General features: G+C 39.7%; 1 pseudogene; it reads left to right on the forward strand.

Moving 5' to 3' along the window:
• The window catches only part of LOC112628392, a 38,765-nt pseudogene extending 15,689 nt beyond the window's left edge, over positions 1–23,076 (forward strand).
• The last annotated feature ends 261 nt before the right edge of the window (positions 23,077–23,337 follow it).

Here is a 23,337-nt window from a genome sequence, read left to right on the forward strand (position 1 = left end):
TGGGTTTTTTTTTTTTTTTTTTTTTTTTTTTTTTGGTTGGTAGGCTATTAATTACTGCCTAAATTTCAGAACTTGTTATTGCTCTATCATTTAGTCTTGGAAGGTTGTATGTGTCCGGGAATTCATCCTTTTCTTCTAGATTTTCTAGTTTAATCACGTACAGGTGTTTATAGTATTCTCTGATGGTAGTTTGTATTTCTGTGGGATCAGTGGTGATATCCCCTTTATCATTTTTTATTGAGTCTAGTTGATTCTTCTCTCTTTTCTTCATTATTCTGGCTAGTGGTCTATCTATTTTGTTAATCTTTTCAAAAAACAGGTCCTGGATTCATTGATATATGGAGGGGTTTTTCATCCCTTCCATCTCCTTCAGTTCTGTTCTGATCTTAGTTATTTCTTGTCTTCTGCTAGCTTTTGAATTTGTTTCCTCCTGTTTCTCTAGTTCTTTTAATTGTGATGTTAGGGTGTCAATTTTAGATCTTTTCTGGTTTCTCCTGTGGGCATTTAGTGCTATAAATTTCCTTTTAAACACTATTTTAGCTGTATCCCAGAGATTCTGGTATGTTGTGTCTTTGTTCTCATTGGTTTCAAAGAACTTATTTATTTTTCATTATTTACCCAGTAGTCATTCAGGAGCAGGTTGTGCAGCTTCCATGTAGTTGTTAGTGAGTTGCAGTGAGTTTCTTAATCCTGAGTTCTAATTTGATTGCACTGTGTTCTGAGAGACTGTTTGCTATGATTTCCTTTCTTTTGCATTTGCTGAGGAGTGTTTTACTTCCAATTTTGTGGTTGATTTTAGAATAAGTGCAATGGGGTGCTGAGAAGAATGTATATTCTGGTGATTTGGGGTGGAGAGTTCTGTAGATGTCTATTAGGTTTGCTTGGTCCAGAGCTGAGTTCACATCCTGAATATCCATGTTAATTTTCTGTCTTGCTGATCTGTCTAATACTGACAGTGGGGTATTCAAGTCTCCCACTATCATTGTGTGGGAGTCTAAGTCTCTTTGTATGTCTCTAGAAACTTGCTTTATGAATCTGGGTGCTCCTATGTTGGGTGCATATATATTTAGGATAGTTGGCTCTTCTTGTTGCACTGATCCTTTTACCATTATGTTATGCCCTTCTTTGTCTCTTTTGATCTTTGATGGTTTAAAGTTTGTTTTATCAGAGACTAGGATTGCAACACCTGCTTTTTTTTCTTTCCCTTTGCTTGTTAAATCTTCCTCCATCCCTCTATTTTGAGCCTATGTGTGGCTTTGCACATGAGATAGGTCTCCTGAATACAGCGCACTGGTGGGGCTTGACTTTTTATCCAATTTGCCAGTCTGTGTCTTTTAATTCGGGCCTTTAACCTGTTTACATTTAAGGTTAATATTGTTATGTGTGAATTTGATGCCATATTTTGATCCTAAGCTGGTTATTTTACCCCGTAGTTGATGCCGTTTCTTCATAGTGTTGATGGTCTTTACATTTGGGTTTGTTTTTGCAGTGGCTGGTACTGGTTTTTCCTTTCCATATTTAGTGCTTCCTTCAGGAGCTTTTGTAAGGCAGGCCTGGTGGTGACAAAATCTCTCAACATTTGCTTGTCTGTAAAGGATTTTATTTCTCCTTCACTTATGAAGCTTAGTTTGGCTGAATATGAAATTCTGGGTTGAAAATTCTTTTAAGAATATTGAATATTGGCCCCCACTCTCTTCTGGCTTGTAGGGTTTCTGCAGAGAGACCCGCTGTTAGTCTGATGGGCTTCCTTTTGTGGGTAACCTGACCTTTCTATCTGGCTAACCTTACATTTTTTCCTTCATTTCAACCTTGTTGAATCTGACAATTATGTGTTTTGTGGCTGCTCTTCTTGAGGAGTATCTTTATGGTGTTCTCTGTATTTCCTGAATTTGAATGTTGGCCTGTCTTGCTAGGATGGGGAAGTTCTCCTGGATAATATCCTGCAGACTGTTTTCCAACTTAGTTCCATTCTCCCCATCACTTTCAGGTATACCAATCAAATGTAGGTTTGGTCTTTTCACATAGTCCCATATTTCTTGGAAGTTTTGTTCATTCATTTTCATTCTTTTTTATCTAATCTTGTCTTCAGGCTTTATTTCATTAAGTTGATCTTCAATCTCTGATATCCTTTCTTCTGCTTGATGGATTCAGCTATTGATACTTGTGTATGTGTCACGAAGTTCTTATGCTGTGTTTTTCAGCTCCATCAGGTCATTTATCTTCTTCTCTAAACTGGTTATTCTAGTTAGCAATTCTGCTAGCCTTTTATCAAGGTTCTTAGCTTCCTTGCATTGTGTACAACATGCTCCTTTAGCTTAAAGGAGTTTGTTATTACCCACCTTCTGAACCCTACTTCTGTCAATTCATCAAACTCATTATCCATCCAGTTTTGTTCCCTTGCTGGCAAGGAGTTGTGATCCTTTGGAAAAGAGGTATTCTGGTTTTTGGAACTTTCAGCCTTTTTGCACTGGCTTCTCCTCATCTTCATGGATTTATCTAACCTTTGGTCTTTGCTGTTGGTGACTTTTGGATGGAGTTTTAGTTTGGTCATCCTTTTTGTTGATGTTGATGCTATTGCTTTCTGTTTGTTAGTTTTCCTTCTAACACTCAGGCCTCTCTTCTGTAGGTCTGCTGGAGTTTGCTGGGGGTCCTCTCCAGACCCTGTTTGCCTGGGTATCACAGTGGAGGTTGCAGAACAGCAAAGATTGCTCCCTGCTCCTTCCTCTGGAAGCTTCATCCCAGAAAGGCACCTGCCAGATGCCAGCCAGAGTCCTTCTGTATAAAGTATCTTGCTGTCAGGATGCACGGGGGGTCAAGAACCCACTTGAGGAGGCAGTCTGTCCCTTAGCAGAGCTCGAGCACTGTGCTGGGAGATCTACTGCTCTCTTCAGAGCCATCAGGCAGGGACATTTAAGTCTGCTGAAGCTGTGCCCACAGCCACCCCTTCTTCCAGGTGCTCTGTCCCAGGGAGATGGGAGTTTTATCTATAAGCCCCTGACTGGGGCTGCTGACTTTTTTTCAGAGATGCCCTGCCCAGAGAGGAGGAATCTCAGCCCTTTTTCCTTCACAAATAATCAGAAAAATAATCAGGGGCGATGAGGGTAGCACTGGTGAGGAAGAAGGAAGAAAGAAGGGGCTGGGAAGTGGAGCTCTGGGGAGTGAGAATGTTAGGAACAGAGTCCCCATGCCACAGGCTTGCAGCCTTTTCAGGAAGATATCTCTGAGTAGGAATTCATAACATATTGCAGTTAAACCTTAAGCTCAGTTGTCAGGTAACAGAATTGTGACGTAAATACAGCTTGTTTTAAATGCTCGTCACCTTTTTCACTTACTCACAACCACCAATTCAGCTTGAAATTTCTCAGACTCTCCTCCACAGAACAGTACTGCTTTGGGAGTAGTTAGGCGTTTGTGAGAAGAGGGTTCTGTTTTAAAGTGTGGGAAACATTGCTTACCACAGACATGCTCCTAGAAAGACACACTAACCTATTAAGAGCTCTGAAAAAGTTATTTCCTTGTTCAACATACAAAAGTATAGGTGAGCATAACTAGCAAGGAGTCTCAAAAGTCCTTAAAATATTTCTATTCTGTGAACCAGCAATTTCAAATACAAAACTTTATTAATAAACAAAGAATCATACACATGCACAATCTTGCTACAAGGATGTTTATCCCACTGTATCATGTGTTTAATAGATTAAAAAGGAATTACATAAAAGCCCAATAGTAAGGGATTGGTTATATAAAGTATAGCATACCCATATAATGGAATATTATGCAGAAAATATAATACATAGACCATTTAATGATGTAGGGAAATGTTCGCAAAATATTAAGAACTTACAACTGAATATGAAAGGATACTCTCTTTTTAAAATTAAATATTTTCCAAGAAAGAAAAGATCAGAATGGCTTACAATTGGAGTCTCAAATCCAAAAACCTCAGGGTGTAGGCAGATAAACTAGGACAAGGAGTTTTCCTTCCTAGCGAGAGCAGCTCCCATTCAGCTTTGAGCTCTGTGATGCTGGAACGCAGGCTACTTGATGCCTACTGTCAATATTCAGAAGACACTAGAAATATGTGCGTTTGTGAGAAATCATTCCAGTTGTAAATAAATGCTGGCATTGTAATTTAAAAAATGTAAATATTATACAGCCAAATAAAGCACATATTTAAACTACTCTTAGCAGCTCTAATTTATGTAGAATGTCAACAGTGGTTATCTCTGAATATCAGGATTTTGGGTGATTTTTATTTCTTTCATTTTGTTTTTATTCTTTTCCATATTTTATATAATGAAAAATAAATTATTTTAAATAAAAAATACATTTTGTTTAAATTTTTAAGAGTTCAATTGTTACCTTACCATTACCACTGAAAATAGAAAAGGAAAGTTGTAATTTAAGAATTAAGGTTAGAAATAAAGAAAGTATAAAACAATCTGTATAACGGTAATACAAAACATAACATTCACAGGAAGCTTGGAAAATTAATGTATTTCCTTCTCATCCTTGGAGCTATCTGAAAAAGAAAAATCTTCCCTCATATTTTTGCAAATTATTTGCTTTTATTCAAAACATTGGCAACATTACAAATATAAACAACCTAAGGTTATAGGAAATGGTGACAAAGTAATTTTTCTGTAAAAACATTCCATAAAAAGAAAAGGCATCTATCCAGGATACCATTTCCCAAACTAGGTTCTTTGGCAGCTCGTGGTCAAATCAGTTTGTACTTCACTGCATCAGTATCTCCCTCAAGAGTCCAGTGCATATTGATTAGACACAGACAAGGCTCTGAAATGTCCTGCAGTTTAATTCTGTGTGCCCACACACACACATGCACATGCACACTTGCACATGCACACACACACACACACACACACACAATAAGGTGCCTTTGTTTAGCCAGTTTCAAACTGATTTGTCCACAGAATTATTTTATGGAGCACCTATTAACATCCCATACACAGTAGTATTCTTTAGAACACAAATCCAAAAATATAGAATCAAGAAGAGAAAATAATTTTTTTCCTTAGAAATGTATTCCGCATGTTATACTAAAAATTGTTTTTTTATCTGAAGCTCAGATTTAACTGGGCAACCTGTTTGGAGTTTTGTTTTTTGCTAAATCTGGCAACCCTAGTGACAGGACAATATGGTAGGTGAACTTAAAAATTTCTGAAAATGGCGTTAAAGTAGTAGGACCTTGTTGTGTGTCAGCAGAGTTGACAACTTCCACAAACGGTGCTGAATCCTTCAGGATCTGAGATTTGGTTACTAATTCCCAGGTGACAGTCCCCTCTCCAAGTACTGAGTCCCTCCTTACTCTAGGAGCTGTGGGACAAAAAGAGAAAATAGGAGTTCGCCAAACAGGAACAGCTCTGGTCTACAGCTCCCAGTGTGATCAATGCAGAAGATGGGCGATTTCTGCATTTCCAACTGAGGTACCTGGTTCATCTCATTGGGACTGACTGGCCAGTGGGTGCAGCCTACAGAGGGTGAGCTGAAACAGGGCAGGGTGTCGCCTCACCTGGGAAGAACAAGGGGTTGGGGGATTTCTCTTTCCTAGCCAAGGGATGCTGTGACAGACTGTACCTGGAAAATCAGGACACTCCGTGAAAATACTGCACTTTTCTCATAGTCTTAGCAACCGGCAGACCAGGAGATTCTCTCCTTTACCTGGCTTGGAGGTTCCCATGCCCAAGGAGCCTTGCTCACTGCTAGCATAGCAGTCTGAGATCAACCTGCAAGGCTGCAACCTGGTGGTGGGAGGGGTGTCCGCCATTGCTGAGGCCTGAGTAGGTAAACCAAGTGGCCAGGAAGTTCTAACACCACAGCTCCATAAGGCCTACTGCCACTATAGACGCCACCTCTGTGGGCAGGGCAGAGCTGAACAAAAGGCAGCAGACAACTTCTGCAGACTTAAATATCCCTGTCTGACAGCACTGAAGAGAGCAGTCATTCTCCCAGCACAGCATTTGAGCTCTGAGAACGGACAGACTGCCTCCTCAAGTGGGTCCCTGACTCCTGTATAGCCTAATGGGAAGACACCTCCCAGCAGAGCCCAACAGACACCTTATATAGGTGGCTGCCCCTCTGGGACGAAGCTTCCAGAGGAAGGATCAGGCAGCAATATTTGCTATTCTGCAGCCTCCGCTGGTGACACCCAGGCAAACAGGGTCTGGAGTGGACCTCCAGCAAACTCCAACAGACATGCAGTTGAGGATCTCAGAAGGAAAACTAATAAACAGAAAGGAATAGCATCAACATCAACAAAAAGGACATCCACACTAAAACCTCATCTGTAGGTCACCAACATCAAAGACCAAAGGTAGATAAAACCACAAATATGGGGAGAAACCAGAGCAGAAAAGCTGAAAATTCTAAAAACCAGAGTGCCTCTTCTCCTCCAAAGGATTGCAGCTCCTCACCAGCAACAAAACAAAGCTGGATGGAGAATGACTTTAATGAGCTGACAGAAGTAGGCTTCAGAAGGTCAGTAATAACAAACTTCTCCGAGCTAAAGGAGCATGTTCTAACCCATTGCAAGGAAGCTAAAAATCTTGAAAAAAAGTTAGACGAATGACTAACTAGAATAAACAGTGTAGAGAAAATCTTAAATAACCCAATGAAGCTGAAAACCATGGCATGAGAACTTTGTGACGCATACACAAGCTTCAGTAGGTGATTCGATCAAGTGGAAGAAAGAGTATCAGTGATTCAAGATCAAAGTAATGAAATGAGAAGACAAGATTAGAGAAAAAAAGAGTAGAAAGAAACAAACAAAACCTTCAAGAAATATGGGACTATGTGAAAAGACCAAATCTATATTTGATTGGTGTACCTGAAAGCGATGGGGAGAATGGAATCAAGTGGAAAACACTCTTCAGGATATTATTCAGGAGAACTTCCCCAACCTAGCAAGACAGGCTAACATTCAAATTCAGGAAATACAAAGAACACCACAAAAATACTCATCGAGAAGAGCAGCTCCAAGACACATAATTGTCAGATTCACCAAGGTTGAAATGAAGGAAAAAATGTTAAGGGAAGCCAGAGAGAAAAGTCGGGTTACCCACAAAGGGAAGCCCATCAGACTAACAACAGAAACCCTACAAACCAGAAGAGAGTGGGGGCCAATATTCAACATTCTTAAAGAAAATAATTTTCAACCCAGAATTTCATATTCAGCCAAACTAAGCTTCATAAGTGAAGGAGAAATAAAATCCTTTACAGACAAGTAAATGCTGAGAGATTTTTGTCACCACCAGGCTTACCTTACAAGAGCTCCTGAAGGAAGCACTACATGTGGAAAGGAACAACTGGTACCAGCCACTGCAAAACATGCCAAATTGTAAAGACAATCAACACTATGAAGAAACTGCATCAATTAATGGACAAAATAACCAGCTAACATCTTAATGACAGGATCAAATTCACACATAACAATATTAACCTTAAATGTAAACGGGTTAAATGCCCCAATTAAAAGACACAGACTGGCAAATTGGATAAAAAGTCAAGACCCACCAGTGTGCTGTATTCAGGAGACACATCTCACGTGCAGAGACACATATAGGCTCAAAATAAAAAGGTGAAGGAAGATCTACCAAGTAAATGGAAAGCCAAAAAAAAAAAAAAAAAAAAAAAAGCAGGAGTTGCAATCCTAGTCTCTGATAAAACAGAATTTAAGCCAACAAAGATCAAAAGAGAAAAAGAAGGCCCCTAGTCTCTGATAAAACAGACTTTAAGCCAACAAAGATCAAAAGAGACAAAGAAGGCTATTACATAATGGTAAAGGTATCAATCAACAAGAAGAGATAACTATCCTAAATCTATAAGCACCCAGTACAGGAGCATGCAGACTCATAAAGCAAGTCATTGGAGACCTACAAAGAGACTTAGATTCCCACACAATAATAATGGGGGATTTTAACACCCCACTGTCAATATTAAGACAGATCAACAAAACAGAAGGTTAAGAAGGATATCTGGGACTTGAACTCAGCTCTGCACCAAGCAGACCTAATAGACAGTTATAGAACTCTCTACCCCAAATCAACAGAATATACATAATATACATTCTTCTCAGCACCACATTGCACTTATTCTAAAATTGACCATATGATTGGAAGTAAAACACTCCTCAGCAAATGTAAAAGAACAGAAATCACAACAAACTGTCTCTCAGGCCATAGTGCAATCAAATTAGAACTCAGGATTAAGAAACTCACTCAAAACCGCAAACTACATGGAAGCTTAATAACCTGCGCTGGAATGCCTATTGGGTAAATAATGAAACGAAAGCAGAAATAATGATGTTCTTTGAAACCAACGAGAACAAAAACACAATGTACCAGAATCTCTGGGACACAGCTAAAGTAGTGTGCAGAGGGAAATTTATAGCACTAAATGCCCACAAGAGAAAGCAGGAAAGATCTAAAATTGACACCCTAACATTACAATTAAAAGAACTAGAGAAGCAAGAGCAAACAAATTCAAAAACTAGCAGAAGACAAGAAATAACTAAGATCAGAGCAGAACTGAAGGAGATAGAGACATGAAAACCCCTTCAAAAAAATCAACGAGTCCAGGAGCTGGTTTTTTGAGAAGATCAACAAAATTGATAGACCACTAGCAAGACTAATACAGAAGAAAAGAGAGAAGAATCAAATAGACACAATAAAAAATGATAAAGGGGATATCACCACCAATCCCACAGAAATAGAAACTACCATCAGAGAATACTATAAACACCTCTATGCAAATAAACTAGAAAATCTAGAAGAAATGGATAAATTCCTGGACACATACACACCCTCCCAAGACTAAACCAGGAAGAAGTTAAATCTCTGAATAGACCAATAAAAGGTGCTGAAATTGAGGCAATAATTAATAGCCTACCAACCAAAAAAAGTTCAGGACCAGATGGATTTACAGATGAATTCTACCAGAGGTACAAAGAGGAGTTGGTACCATTCCTTCTGAAACTTTTGCAATCAATAGAAAAAGAAGGAATCCTCCCTAACTCATTTTATGAGGCCAGCATTGTCCTGATACCAAAGCCTGACAGAGATACAACAAAAAAAGATAATTTTAGACCAATATCCCTGATGAACATTGATGTGAAAATCCTCAATAAAATACTGGCAAACCAAATCCAGCAGCACATCAAAAAGCTTATCCACCATGATCAAGTCAGCTTCATCCCTGAGATGCAAGGCTGGTTCAACATACGCAAATCAATAAACATAATCCATCACATAAACAGAACCAACAACAAAAACCACATGATTATCTCAATAGATGCAGAAAAGGCCTTTAACAAAATGAAACAGCCCTCATGCTAAAAACTCTCAATAAACTAGGTATTGATGGAATGTATCTCAAAATAATAAGAGCTATTTATGACAAACCAACAGCCAATATCATACTGAATGGGCAAAAACTGAAAGCATTCCCCTTGAAAACTGGCACAAGACAGGGATGCCCTCTCACCACTCCTATTCAACATAGTGTTGCAAGTTCTGGCCAGGGCAATCAGGCAAGAGAAAGAAATAAAGTGTATTCAGTTAGGAAAATAGGAAGCCAAATTGTCCCTATTTGCAGATGACATGATTGTATATTTAGAAAACCCCATTGTCTCAGCCCAAAATCTCCTTAAGCTGATAAGCAACTTCAGTAAAGTCTCAGGATACAAAATCAATATGCAAAAATCACAAGCACTCCTATACACCAGTAACAGACAAACAGCCAAATCATGAGTGAACTCCCATTCACAATTGCTTCAAAGAGAATAAAATACCTAGGAATACAACTTACATGGGATGTGAAGAACCTCTTCAGGGAGAACTATGAACCACACTGCTCAATGAAATAAAAGAGGACACAAACAAATAGAGGAACCTTCCGTGCTCATGGATAGGAAGAATCAATATAGTGAAAATGGCCATACTGCCCAAGATAATTTATAGATTCATTGTCATTCCCATCAAGCTACCAATGACTTTCTTCACAGAATTGAAAAAAACTACTTTAAAGTTCATATGGAACCAAAAAAGAGCCCACATAGCCAAGACAATCCTAAGCCAAAAGAACAAAGCTGGAGGCATCACGCTACCTGACTTCAAACTATACTACAAGGCTACAATAACCAAAACAGCATGGTACTGGTACCAAAACAGATATATAGAGACCATTGGAACAGAACAGAGGCCTCAGAAATAACACCACACATCTACAACCATCTGATCTTTGAAAAACCTGACAAAAATAAGCAATGGGGAAAGGATTCCCTATTTAATAAATGGTGCTGGGAAAACTGGATAGCCATAAGTAGAAAGTTGAAACTGGATCCCTTCCTTACATCTTATACAAAAAATAATTCAAGATGGATTAAAGACTTAAATGTAAGACCTAAAACCTTTAAAACCCTAGAAGAAAACCTAGGCAGTACCATTCAGGACATAGGCATGGGCAAGGACTTCATGACTAAAACACCAAAAGCAATGGCAACAAAAGCCCAAATAGATAAATGGGATATAATTAAACTAAAGAACTTCTGCATAGCAAAAGAAACTACCATCAGAGTGAACAGGCAACCTACAGAATGGGAGAAAATTTTTGCAATCTACCCATCTGACAAAGGGCTAGTATCCAGAATCTACAAAGAACTTAAACAAATTTACGAGAAAAATACAAACAACCCCATCAAAAAGTGGGCAAAGGATATGAACAGACACTTTCAAAAGAAGACATTTATGCAGCCAACAGACACATGAATAAATGTTCATCATCACTGGTCATCAGAGAAATGCAAATCAAAACCACAATGAGATACCATCTCACACCAGTTAGAATGGCGATCATTAAAAAGTCAGGAAATAACAGATGCTGGAGAGGGTGTGGAGAAATAGGAGTGCTTTTACATTGTTCATGGGAGTGTAAATTAGTTCAACCATTGTGGAAGACAGTGTGGCAATTCCTCAAGGATCTAGAACTAGAAGTACCATTTGACCCAGCGATCCCATTACTGGGTATATACCCAGAGGATTATAAATCATTCTACTATAAAGACACATGTGCATGTATGTTTATTGTGGCACTATTCAGAATAGCAAAGACTTGGAACCAACCAAAAGGCCCATCAATGATACACTGGATAAAGAAAATGTGGCACATATACACCATGGAATACTATGCAACCATAAAAAAGGATGAGTTCATGTCCTTTGCAGGGACATGGATGAAGCTGGAAATCATCATTCTCAGCACACTATCACAAGGACAGAAAACCAAACACTGCATGTTCTCACTCATAGGTGGGAATTGAACAATGACAACACTTGGACACAGGGTGGGGAACATCGCATACCAGGGCCTGTTGGCAGGTGGGGGACTGGGGGAGGGATAGCATTAGGAGAAATATATAATGTAAATAACAACTTGATGGGGGCAGCAAACCAACACGGCACATGTATATCTATCTAACAAACCTACGTGTTGTGCACATGTACCCTAGAACTTAAAGTATAATAAAAAACAATAAAGAGAGAGAAAATAAATATTCAATACACACTGGCAAGACTGGCAATAGCTCAGGGGTTTCAAACAGGAGGTCGCAACTCTTAGTGGGATGTGAATCCAGATCATGCCAGTACTGGGGGCAAGGTAGAAAAAAATAGAATAGGCAGAAATGTGAGATGGGGCAAGGAATCAGAGTGTATCACCTGTATTTTTCTCCTAAAATAAACTATGTCTGTACACTGGCTAACAATACTTCTTACTATAGTCATGGTCCAAAATCTTGGAAAGCCACTGATATGATATTGAGACTTGCCTGGCATTATTGTGAAAACTGTGTTGGATCGACAGTGAGGGTGTTAGTTTTACACTCACGGGTGAGGGTAAGCTTTGCTTTGTTCTGGAAATATTACCCTTCTGGAACCACCTTATCTCTTTTTGGATTCTGCAATCCCTGCAAACAGATGCCAATGCTGCATTTAAATCAGAGGTCCTAGTTTTGTTTCATTTTGCTATAACCACTTTCTGGAAGCACACATTGGAATTCAACATTGTTGCATCTAATCTTAGGCAATAAATATAAGTGATATTGTGGGACCAAAAAAATCCATTCTGTGTAATTGATCATCTGCAATGAATTTACAAATTACATAGTCTCAATACTTTTTAAAGAAGAAGGTTTCTGGTACTTAGAAATTCAAGGGACAAAACTGGCTCTCAAAACTCAGGAGATTAACCCAGTCATTCACAGTAAGGTCTATCTCGAAAATCCACACATTAAAGGATCCCTTGAGGTCAGATTTTTGAGTCTAATAACAAAATGATACTGAGCTAAAAATCAGTGGGGGTCAGCCATAGGGCAAAAATGAAAGACTGCCTGAAATGACTCTCCTTTTTCAACAATTTAACTTAGACCTCAGTTAGCAGGAGCAGTGTCATGGTAAAAAATAAACTGCATCATTTTATTTTAAAAGAAAACTATTGGCACTCCATGTCAGTCCCAGACACTAGCTAAACTTCAAAATGGAATCCCGAGTCAATTGTTTTAAAATAGACTCTACCTTCCAAAAACACCTGATATTTGACTATTAGTTTCTTTACCCACCATATCTGCATCAAGACCTACCTAGGGTGATTAGAGAGTGGCATCTCTTCATCCCTCCTCCTCCCCCTATCCTCCCCCTAAATCTCACATGAACAGGGAAGCAGGGCAGACTAATCTGCTTGTGAGGTTTGTGCTTGCATGTGTCGACGTGCGCTATGGGATCTTCATATTGATTGCTATTTATTTTTATGTGTATTGGTTTGTCTGCAAAGGATAATATATCATGTTGATATCTGACAGCTTCCTTCCAACTAAGACCTTGCAGCATGAATCCAGCCCAGCCCACTTGCCCTCCCGGCTAGACTCCAGCTGTTACTCCTCTGCCACTGAAAATCGGCAGCACCCTCCTCCCCACAACAGATTTTGTGTGTATGATTGATTGGGGTTTTATTTTGGTTTTTCCTGTTTTTAACTTTTCCAGGAGATACACGATTCCCAGATGATTCTTCACTAGCTTGCAAAATTCCGAAAGTGGCCTCTGCAGGAGAACTCTGCCCCTTTGCTTTTGTTTGCTTGTTCACTTACTCTAAAGAAAATGAACTTCTGGTCAATACCCACTTGCTCCAGAAAGGGCACAGCCACTAAAGTACACCAAAACATCTAAAAGACATTAAAACTATTTCAGGACCGGAGAAAACAACTACCTTTCTCAAGGATCCCAGCACATATGGACAGGCAAAATATAAGAACCCTACAGTCTTTGTCTGATAATAAGCTTAAGAGAAAGCAATTTTCCAACCCAGAGCTCTCTTCCATGGTTTACCTCATAAAAAGCCTGGGGTGGGATTTTTTTTCCCTTTGAATAATGTTCCCCTTCACATTCAGTTGATAAGAAGCCTTCTTTTGTGAGAGCCATTTGACGTTCAAAGGGCTCTTCAAAATGCATGTGGACAGCCTTTGGAGAATTCTTAGAACACCAATCTAAATTTGGGTCTTAATAAGAGGAAAGTTTTGTCAGCTGTAAACAAACTTCAATGCCAAATTCTAAAGAGTAAGAACAGTTGTCATCGGCCCCTGAAGTCAAGGGTAGGTTAGACATCGACAGTTCACACACTTCCATCCCTCACCATTTAAATGTCAGAAACAGCCACTACTGGACAGAGGATACTGTCAGGCTGTCACAAGTAAATCCAATTCTCTGCTGGGCTGCTGTCCAGTCATAACACAATAGTACAGAAGTATCCATTCTCCATTTTTCAGAAAATTTCTACAATTAAGACACTGCTCTGGGCTTCCCATAAGCATATGAAGCTCCAGGAGCACACAGGGGAAGATGCAACTAAGACGTGAATCCTTTTCCCCAATTACTTCTTTGTAAGATATTTTCCAGCAAAGAAACAGACCTTAAACCCCTAGGAAAAGTAGGCAGGAACTAAGTCAAAGATAACAGACGAATTGCTGCCGTTTTGCATTCCCACCACTTGGTGAAACTCTAAAAACAAACCACTTTTAGTTTGGGTTTTATTTGGGGTTATTCTTTTCACTTTCAAGGAGATTCGTTATTTCTCAGTCCAGAAGAAGGAATCTCAATTGTCTTGCAAAAATTCAGAATGTGAACTCTAGAGAGCTGCCTTTTTGCTTTTTTTGTTGGTTTTTTTGTTTTGTTTTTGTTTGCTAATTCTAAGGAAAATGAATTTCCAGTAAAAACTACTTGTCCTACAGCCACTAAAATACAGTGAAACACCTTTACAGTAACACTTACCAGTTGACCATTTGATTCCCCTGTTCTGATTTACCTTAGCCTCTAGTTAACCATAATAATAAAACTAACCAAATGAATTCGGCACTTACTAGATACATCTTACTGTTTCACAAAATTCCATTTAATCCATATGAATTCTCCCTCAACTGGGAGTAGGGGAGTGCAAGACTAGTCCCACCAAAACATAAGTTGTGCAATGAGTTAACACAGAAGCTGCTGGCTGGGCGCGGTGGCTCACGCCTCTAATCCCAGCACTTTGGGAGGCCAAGGCAGACAGATCACCTGAGGTTGGGAGTTCGAGACCAGCCTGACCAACATGGAGAAACCCCGTCTCTACTAAAAATACAAAATTAGCCGGGCATGGTGGTGCATGCCTGTAATCCCAGCTACTTGGGAGGCTAGGCAAGAGAATCACTTGAACCTGGGAGGCAGAGATTGCAGTGAGCCTAGATTGCACCATTGCGCTCCAGTCCAGGCAACAAGAGCAAAACTCCATCTCAAAAAAAAAAGCTGCTGCTACTAGCTCTGTATTTTCACTACACCTAAACCTATCTCCCAAACCCTCCCAACACCACTGCTGAGTCACAGACCCATACATCCAACTCAACTTGGATATACTAAAAGCACTACAAGCTCAGTCTCTCCAAAACTTAATTTGTCTTTTCTACCAACCTTCTCTTCCTCCTGTTTTCTCTACAGTGGTAGCAAATGGCATCAACATCCACCCAGAACCTAAGCCAGAAACCATTCTAGACTCCAATCATTCTAAACTCCTCCCTTCCCCTCAACCCCCACATCCATGTCCACTGACCTAGACAGCCTTCACATTCCCCTCAGCTTGACAAAACTTTAGAGAGGCTTCTTGACTCTAGGCCCTGATCTCCCTTTTCTTAGAGCATTTACTTTGGGAAATATGTAAATTCTTTCTCGTCCTTTTGAGAGCGTGTAAATGTTTTTAGAAGCCTCTTGCCAGTTTTTCAACCTATGCCTGTTTTTCTTAAGGACTTGAGAACCATCTCTTTGAAAATGTAAATGTCAAGGAAGATAGTCCCAGGCTGTGTGGGAGGGTAGGAGCCTAACTTCAACCAGCACCTTGCTCTAAGTTGTAAAACTATCTCCTGTCCATAAGAGAAAGTTGACTTTTCCTTTGGGTGAAGCCAATGAGCAAACACAAACCACCTCTGTTCTCCCTCTCAATCCAGCTGTTAAAAATCCTCCCACCCTCCATTTCCGTAGAGTTGAGTTCAGAGTTCTGTTCTCTCTCCCCATGACAATATCCTTGAAAAAAGTCTGTTGTCTTGTCTATTTAATTTTGGCGCAATATTTGCTATGACACCAGCCAACCCAACTCCTTGACACCTGTCAAGTATTGTTTCTGTTTTTTTTTCCTGTCTCATTCTAGGGCCAAATCTTTAATTCAAGTTGCTGTCTCACTCATCTAGATGACTACAGTCATTTCCTAATCAGCTTCCCTGATTTCAATCTTTCTCCCTTCCAATCCCTTCCCTACACTGCTGTAGCTAAAATGGTTCAAAAACCAATGTTTAGTTCACATACTCCCCCTACTTAGAAACCTTCAAAGCTTCCCCACAGTTCCTATGATGGTGGGACCACACACATCCAGGTTTCCCCGAGACAGTCCTAATTTACACATGTTGCACCAGGTTAATTCTCAGCTTCCTTTTACTCTAAAAATGTCCCAGTTAGAAGATAATAACACCCTAGTATAGTGTCTAAGGACTAACCTCCACAATCATCTAACATTGCTCTTCTACACACATCATACTTCAAACACAACAAACTGCTTATGGCAATGGACCTCAACCCTGGCTACAAATTAAAATCATCTGGAAAGTTTTGTAAATGCATCTGTGATCCAGCTCAATACCAGACTAATTAAATCTGACTTTCTGGGGGTGGGCATTAAGCGTTGATAGATTTTTTTTTTTTTTAAATGGACTCTCACTCACTCTGTTACCCAGGCTGGAGTGCAGTGGCGCCATCTCAGCTCACTGCAACCTCTGCTCCCGGGGTTCAAGCGATTCTCTTTCCTCAGCTTCTCAAGTAACTGGGATTACAAGCATGTGTCACCACACCTGGCTGATTTTTCTATTTTCAGCAGAGACAGGGTTTCACCCTGTTGGCCAGGCTGGTCTCAAACTCCTGACTTCAAGTGATTCTCCCGCCTTGGCCTCCCAAAGTGCTGGGATTACCGGTGTGAGCCACCACGCCCAGCCTGATAGATTTTTTTAAGTTTCCCAGGTGACCCTCATGTGAAACCCAACTATAATAAAAACTGCTGACATGTGGTTGCCAGGTCAACCATCTGTGAAGCTTTCTCTGGTCTTTCACAGTAGCCTGTACATGCCTTTATTACAGAACTAACACTGAATTACCATTATTTATTTACATGTCCATCAATAGCTAAGTTCTGTTGATTCTGTGTTTAATCTGTCTCTTGAGTCTGTATCTTCATCTCGTTTTCCTTCACTAGTTCATCATCACCTCTCACCCAGGTGACTACATAAGCTCCTGATTGGTTTTTCTGCTTCCAATCCTCCCCACCCAAATTGCTCCCAGTTATCTTTTGTAAAACCAGTTGAATGGTATCATTCCATTACTCAACTTTGTGATGGTTCATCACCTACTATAAGATAATGTCCAAAGTCTACGGTATAGAATTCAAAAACCTTCCCAAGAGATCCCAACATGCCCTAGATTCCCCTCACTTCTACCAACACCCGCCTCAGTCCCCCAGGGTGACTCATTCATCTTTGATCAAGCCACCATGCTTCTACCTCAAATGCCTTATTCTCATTTTCCATCAGGCAAACTCCTTATTTTTAAAAGTTCCACTGAAGTATTGCTCCTGCAAAGCTGTCCCCAGCCAAGAATTAATTGCTTCCTCTTCTCTCCCACATTTTCCCACTTTAAATAGATATAGATCATTCATCACCATTTGGCTTGCATTATGTAAATGCCTGCCTCTGTCACTGGATGTGACCATCTCTAGGGCAAAGGTCAGTGATACTAGCAACTATCACCCTCAGTAAGTGATTGCTGAAGTCATTTCAGAAAACATTTTTAAATCCCTACCTGGTAAATTGAAGATAAGCATCTTTAATCATTTCTGTCGCTTCATCCATTGAAGAAAGTGGCAGTGGAAATAGCTTAGATCTCCAAGTCCCAACATTATAAGAATTGGAGAACTCAAAGCAACCTTTGGAAACTGGGTCCAATATACATTTTGCTGGCAAAAAAAAAAAAAAAGGCTCTTTCCAGACTAAAATACTTCCAAACATAAAATCTATTAAGCTATTGCCTTCTACCTTTTAAATTTGGATTTTGAGTTTCAATCATGTTTACTGAAAGGTCACTTATTGATAGAAATGACAAAGCCAAGTGATTTCTTACAAGATCTTCAGAGTGTTCAAGGATGGTTTCTCATTTCTAACCTTTATAGTATAGTTTCAAAGCCTCTGTTTTTATGCTAACACAAAATGAGCTGCAAACTTGACAGCGATAAACAATTCTGTCCCATCAAAAGACTGATACTGCACTAGAAAATCTGCTAGTTCCCTAATTCTGGGTTAGTAATGGTTTATTTATATAAAAGTAATATCAAATGACAAAGTCTCCCAGAAACTTCCAGGAATTACTTCTACTATTTTACCAAATACCAACATGGAATCTGCCTCTGCATTTTGGGTAAATGCAGTCTTAAAAGAAATGCACTAGGGTGGGATGTATAATTTTATTTTTCTGAAATATCCCAAAACACATACTTTTCTCTGAAAAATCTCAAATTCAGAAATGCAAATAAATACCTTGTGCTACAGATGAAAATATCTTACTAGCTCCTTAAATCATCTCTCTTCTATAAACAGATTGTTACTTGGACCAAGTGTGTGTGGATCTCCTCCCTCATGGGCAATATAATGAGGTGGTATCCACTGAATTAGAATTTATGCCAGCAAACATTTTTTAATAATTGTGTATTTATTTTATTGTATCTTATTAAAATATATATATATATATATATATATATATATATATATATATATATATACCTAATATAACACATCCACAGATATTGTGGCTTAGAATGAGATAATAGTTGTTACGGCTACAGTAAACCATCTCATTCAGATTGAATAAAGCACTGCACCCTGGCGTAGGCGTGAGTGTTTCAGATCTTTAGTAACTGAACTTCTTAACTGTCTGGAAGCATTGCTAATAATAAACAATGGCCTAGACCTCTAACATGCCTGCTTATATGGCCATATTCCACACACATCACTGTGCTCCTTCTAGGCATGTATAAGCATATGTAATTTTATCAGAAAAGACAACTAATTGTCCTTGGCCCTTTATGATCATGTGCGCATGTGAGTGAGACTGTCAGTACTAAGTAAAACCAAAATTAAAAAATAATACTATTGAAGTAAAACTTCCTCTGTGTCTTAAATTAGGTAACATTAAACCTACTATTCCCTTATTATTGACGGCCCCCAAAATTTCATTCTTCTCAAGGAACTAATTTTTAGTTTTGCATTTTATAAATCAATGACATTTATAATATTTGAAATGTTATATGTAATTTTAATCGTTATAGTGTTTACAATTTGATACCCTATAATTATAGCATTTATAATTTGATATTTTTTTCTCTGTACTTTAATAACAGCATGGGGCTTTTAAATTTTATTATTGCAGTTATCTTCTATTTGTGATAAGAAACTGGTTTTTACTGGTAGCAATAATATAACATTTCCTTTTAAAATGAATTTAAAGTTAAAATGGAAGAAGTCTACTCCAAGAAAAATCATAAGAAAATAAGAGTACAGAGGACAGGAAGACATGAACATGGCATAAAAGACGTGCTTTGAAAACACTGTCCTAGGGAAAAGCCCTTTACAGAAGTAAACACTGTTCCACAGAAAGTAAACAACTCACAGTTTTGCCACTGCCAGTTCCTAAACCTGGAAGCACATGAGCAGACAACCATGAAGAATGTTGCTCTGGAAAACATGGATGAAACTTAACATGTTTTTAGAGCATTTGGTTTTTTTGATTGTATAGAAAAACTCTAACAGAGATGAGTAATTTTTTTTGTTGAATCAACACCCAGATAACACAGTTAACAGTTTAGCCCTTTTTATTATTTTTTTTTTTAGATGGAGTTTTGCTCTTGTTGCCCAGGCTGAAGTGCAATGGCGTGATTTTGGCTCACCACAACCTCCACCTCCCAGGTTCAAGTGATTCCCCTGCCCCAGCCTTCCAAGTAACTGGGATTACCGGCATGCACCACCACGCTGGGCTAATTTTGTATTTTTAGTAGAGACGGGGTTTCTCCATGTTGGTCAGGCTGGTCTCGAACTCCCAACCTCAGTTGATCCACCCACCCTGGCCTCCCAAAGTGGAGTTTAGCCCTTTTATAAACCCTCAACTCATTCCTCCTTTATGTAATGTAAGATCTCAAGCTTCTCAGTGAGACTCACCACTGGAGGGTGAAAAATAAAGAACCACTATCTCGCAAGTATCCTCACCAACCAGAGAAATATTATGTTGTGCATTATCTTTCTTTGTTGGTATTTTAAAAATAGGGCTCCATACACACATATTTGAAGCTACGTTCTAGTGCATATGTTTTTACAAACCCAAACTCTCCATTCTGGAGATTTCCTGAGACACATCCCTTATGGAGTCAGGTATGATAAGCTGGGAGTTACTGTCTCCTTTATCACCATTATGAAAAGCAGAAGCTGCTCTCAGCAACGGAGACACTATTCGTTACTCCCTACATGGCATGCTATAATTACTTCAGACTGTCTAAATTTTCTCAATGATAGTCAAATGCAGTTAGAAACCGTAGTTAACCTGCTACAATAAAGATAAATTGTAGAGAAACACAATTAAACTAAGTTATTTCCATTCTTATTTTAATAACATCAGAAAAGAGAGTTTGAGGTAACACGGCAACTCCATAGTTTGCAATATAAAGTGGTAGTAGTAATATGATTTTTATAATTAAAAAAATGGTGTGGCAGCAATACAAGCCTATCCTGATTAACATTCCTTACCTTGCAAATATGCAGGAAAAAATCTTTTCTACAATGATAAATTCCAAGATTCAAAATGGTTCAACTATACTTTGACAGATATTACATTGATACTGTGTATTATCAAGCAAAAAAGTAAAACAGGTTATAAAATAAAATCACAAACTAGGAATGTAGGGAAGCAACACCGTAAGGTACATTTGGAAATGTCAGTGTTCTTCTAGTACTTTTTCAGTAGTAGAGAAGTCATCAAGAATTTCTAACGCACCCAAACTGCCTAAAAAATAAAGGAGACCACTGAGAAGATTATTGTAGATATGCAGTATGGAGCATGCCACCAGTTGTCCTTCAACAATCATTCTCCACTTCTTTTATAATAACAGAACCTCCTATTTTCAGTTGAGTACATGGATAAAGACTACATTTCCCAGACACCACTGAAGAGAGGTGTATCAATATGACTTCACTTCTGAATGATAAGATGTAAGGGAAAATATCAGATGAAACACCCAGAACGTGTCCTTAAAGGAAAGGGTACAACCTGCCACTTTCCCTTTCTCCTTCCTGCTGGCAGGAGGACAAACCTGATGACTGGAACAGGAGCTCTGTCTTCAGCTAGGAGATGGCCTTATGCATAGGGCTATAATGTATATATTATGAAATGATAAAGTGAGTTTATCTGAGAAGAGAGGTTGGTAGATCCAAAAAGGGGTCTACCTCCTTTTCATTTAATAATCTTCTGTACTCTTCCAGTTTTTTCTTTTTCTTTTTACTGTGGACAGGAAGTAAGAGGAATGTGCGAGAGGGACTGAGGAAGAGAGTTAAAGATGTGTCAGAATGAAATGAACAGAAGGAGAAGCGAGAAGATCTGAGCAGTATAAGGGGTGTGCTTTAGTGCACACTGCTGGTGCTCCACGTATATCCCCATTACAAGCTGGCACGCCAATCCCTACCTGTGAGTACGGTTATCCCTCAATTTCCATGGGGAATTGGTTCTAGGACCTCTAGCAGTTACCAAAATCCACAGATGCTAAAATCCCCGATATAAAATGGTGTGGTGTTTGCATATAACCTATGCACAGCCTCCCATATACTTCAGATCATCTCTAGCTTCATACCTAATACAATGTAAATGCTATGTAAGTAGTTGTTATATGGTATTGTATAGGAAATAATAAGAAAAAAATCTGTACATGTTCAGTACAAACACAATTTTATTTCTGAATACTTTCCATCTGCAGTTGGTTGATCCCAGGGATGCAGAACGCATGACTGCTAAGAGGGCCGACGGTATTGCCTGAAGACAACTTAGAGCTGTCCCCTTCAAGAGAATTTACCTGGGCCAAATGGCAATTGCCTTGCCCAGGAAGCCTACCCACCACCCTAGGAGGCAGATCTTGACCAATGACTGAACAGAATATGCTTTAAGGTAGGATCAATTTCGTGGCTCACGCCTGTAATCTTGGCACTTTGGGAGGCCAAAGGAGGTCAGATCACTTGAGCCCAGGAGTTCAAGACCAGCCTGGGCAAGATAGTGAAACCCCATATCTACTAAAAATACAAAAATTAGCCAGGCATGGTGGCACACCCCTGTAATCCCAGCTACTCGGGGGAACTGAGGCATGAGAATTGCTTGAGCCTGACAGATGGATGTTACAGTGAGCCAAGATTATGCCACTGTACTCCAGCCTGGGCAACAGAGCAAGACTCTGTCTCAAAAAGATGTAAACCTCGTCTCTACTAAAAATACAGAAAATTAGCTGGGTGTGGTGGTGGGCACCTGTAGTCCCAGCTACTCAGAAGGCTGAAGCAGGAGAATGGCCTGAACCTGGGAGGTGGAGCTTGCAGTAAGCCAAGATCGCACCACTGCACTTCAGCCTGGGCGACAGAGCGAGACTCCGTCACGAAAAAAAAAAAAAAAAAAAAGATGTAAAAACATAATAAAAATAAAAATAAAAGATGGGATCCATTTAATAGTAAAATTTCCACTCCAGGGCTTGTGGGGCCTTTGTGGGGCCTTTGTGGGGCCAGAGCTAGCTAGTCTACAGTTGAAATCACATTCTTATGTATCTTTTTTCCCTTGCCTTATCCTACTTTTCTCCCACCTCTTCTATTGCATGCACTTCCCCAATAAATCACTGGATTTACTAGGGCTCCATGTCAAGCTCTGCCTCTAGGGAACCCAATCTAAAAACCACCACACGGGTTTTCTCTGCATTGGGAGCAGTTCTCCTGCCACAGCCCCCAAACCTCTGAAAATGTAGCCTGCTTCAAGTTCCTCTCCACCTCCTCCTTGGTGAGGAACACCTCTCAGCTGCTGAACCATCCACTCTCTGCAGGGGTGCTGAAATGACCAGAGACATGGACAGATGAGAGCCTCAGCAGCTTAGCAGTCTCATGTCCCCATACCTCACTTGCCCATAGCCACAGCTTCCAAACCAGAGCCATTCCCAGGGACATCGACACAGCACCCAAGTTCACTGGGGCTGGGGCTGCCACAGTGAGGGTGGCTAACTCTGGGGCTGAGACTGCTATTGGGTTTGGGAGCCTCATTATGGTCATGCCAGGAACCCATCTCTGAAGCAACAGCTCTTCTCCTGTGCCATTCCGGGCTTTGCCCTCTTGGGGCCATGGGGCTGTTTTGCCTGATGGTAGCCTTTCTCACCCTCTTTGCCACGTGAAGGAGCCATATCCACCTCCCACAGTTCTTTCTCTCATGTCTTGTCTGCCCTATGTGTTCGTTTTCCTGTACCTCCCCAGGCAGCCTGGGGCACATGGTTGGCTCAGGGTTTGACAGAGGGAAGACAAATAAATAATCTATTAATAAGGGGAAAAAAACCACAATACTGAATTGATCTTACGGAAAATAAAATTCACTCACTACTGTTTCATAATTTACATTGTATTTTTTCCTAATAAAAATGGAAGATATTAAATATTTA

This window comes from Theropithecus gelada, chromosome 7b (genome assembly GCF_003255815.1).
Source record: "Theropithecus gelada isolate Dixy chromosome 7b, Tgel_1.0, whole genome shotgun sequence".
NCBI lineage: Eukaryota > Metazoa > Chordata > Mammalia > Primates > Cercopithecidae > Theropithecus > Theropithecus gelada.